At 38.3% G+C, this 1,948-nt stretch overlaps 1 pseudogene across 1 annotated transcript; it reads right to left on the bottom strand.

The window, feature by feature from the left end:
* Positions 1-5: 5 nt before the first annotated feature.
* On the bottom strand, positions 6-1,741 carry LOC143574569 (protein GRAVITROPIC IN THE LIGHT 1 pseudogene; annotated as a pseudogene). Its single transcript, XR_013142617.1, has 2 exons — positions 1,097-1,741; positions 6-169 (listed from the first exon to the last, which is right to left on the bottom strand). The product of XR_013142617.1 is annotated as a protein GRAVITROPIC IN THE LIGHT 1 pseudogene (transcript).
* Positions 1,742-1,948: the final 207 nt, after the last annotated feature.

The raw sequence follows: 1,948 nt of genomic DNA, 5'->3' as shown, positions 1-1,948 counted from the left end.
GTGTTGGTGGTGGTGGGTGTGGTTGAGGCTTCGATGGATCTAACGGTGGCTGTGATGTCCCAATGCGATGATTTCATGAGTGACAGGAGAAGTGAAGAGAATGATTTTGATGCTTCTTTTACTGAACTTATGCATGATTCGAAATGCTCTGGCATTGGCGACGGCAAAACTGCATTAGCAAGCCAAAATATCAGTTTTTGATAACTGTTCAGTTTTCGGTTCAGGTATAAACTTTGTTTGGTAATGAGTCGGTTTTCGGTCTTACATTTTACCTTAAATGTTTAGGTCTAAAAAATATTGACTTGAATAACAATTCGAGGCTAAAATTTTTGCCCAAAAGCATTTGTTAACCATTTTGATGAATATGGAAATAAAACATTTAGATCAAATAGTGAAGGTCATAAATACATTCAATAAGAAAGAGTATAAAATTGTACGGAAGTAAACTATGGAATATGGATAGATATTTATTTACTTGAGATTTTATTCTAGTAAAAAATAGTTATACCATACATGTATGATGTATCAATGCATACTGGGGCCTGGGCCAGTAAACAGTTGTACGGTACAAATGATTATACATTTGTGAGATTAAATACTTCTGTATATTACAAATACCATATGGGATTGGTAAACTCTGGGGTTTGCATGTATATCAGTTCAGTAAACTGTTTGGTTTTGATTTTTCAATCTACATGACTACATATGAGTTCGGTTTGGCTATGAGTCGGTTTTCGGATTATATTTACACTTGAAATCTTTAGTCACGAAAAACATTAGCTAAAAATAATCAATTTGAGCGACTCTTTTGCCAAAACATTTATTAACCACTTATTAATAAAAGTGTGTTTAAAATATTTTTACTCACATAATGAATTTATGCCATAAATCAAATAACAAACAATATAAACAAGTTTTATAACAAGCCGTAATTAAAATCAAACAGTAAATTTCGGTTTACAAATACTAGAAAAACCTTAAACCGAATTGTTTAAAAAGTTCGCAGCTCGCTTGAAAAAAACTTGATTTGTAAACAAGCTGATCCAACTTGTTTACTTTACTCAGGATTTGTCAGTTATTTCGGTTAAAGTGCTACCTTGGAGTTGACTACTGTAATTGACTTTCTTCTTTGACTGATGAGATCTACTTTTCCTTCCATTGCTTCCACCACTACCAGTAACCACCACCGTACTTAACTTCTCCTTCAAGTTATCAATCTCCGCCTGCTTATTCTTCACCTCCTTCTTCATCTCCTCCATCGCCGCCTCGTACGGGGCCACCACCTCCCTCACCGTCACTCCGGCCACCACCACACCACCACCACCGCCACCTCTCATCACTCTCCTCCGAAACCTCTCCCTCAGAAACCCTAGCTTCCTCATCTCAGCCACCACCGCCACGTCAGCACTCCTCATCTTATCCGGATCCCACGGACAATGCGCCTGCTGCATGCTGACGTACGCCTTCTTCATTAACGACACCGTTTCGAACACGTCACTCAACAACGTCTCCATTTCAACCTCTCGTTCGGATTTGTAATCATTATCTTTTCGTCGGAGCTGACGTGGCGCCGGAGACGGAGACGCCTCAATTTCACAGTCTTCGTAATCGGAATCGTCGTCTCCGATGTCCGTGACGTCATCGGTGAGGTGTCTGACGCCACTGATTGGACTGAGCAAGCAGGATGACGTCACGCGTTGGATTAGATCTGAGAAATTGGAGGCCTTATTAGCCATGTATAATAATAATAATAATAATAATAATAATAATAATAATAATATCAGATTATCAGGTAATTACGGATTTAGCCCTGAGATATTCCGGTGTGTTGTAAGTATCAGAATTCGTTTTCAGATAATTTGATAATGAAACGGTGAATGTGAGTGATGAGAATGGGATGGATGAGATCATGTGTTAGTTGGTTGGTGGTTATTTTGTGTGATTATAT

This window comes from Bidens hawaiensis, unplaced genomic scaffold, assembly GCF_021521415.1.
Source record: "Bidens hawaiensis isolate Kalapana, Puna unplaced genomic scaffold, B.hawaiensis_p1.1 tig00027057_1, whole genome shotgun sequence".
Lineage (NCBI taxonomy): Eukaryota > Viridiplantae > Streptophyta > Magnoliopsida > Asterales > Asteraceae > Bidens > Bidens hawaiensis.
This window is presented reverse-complemented; position numbering and strand designations above follow the sequence as displayed.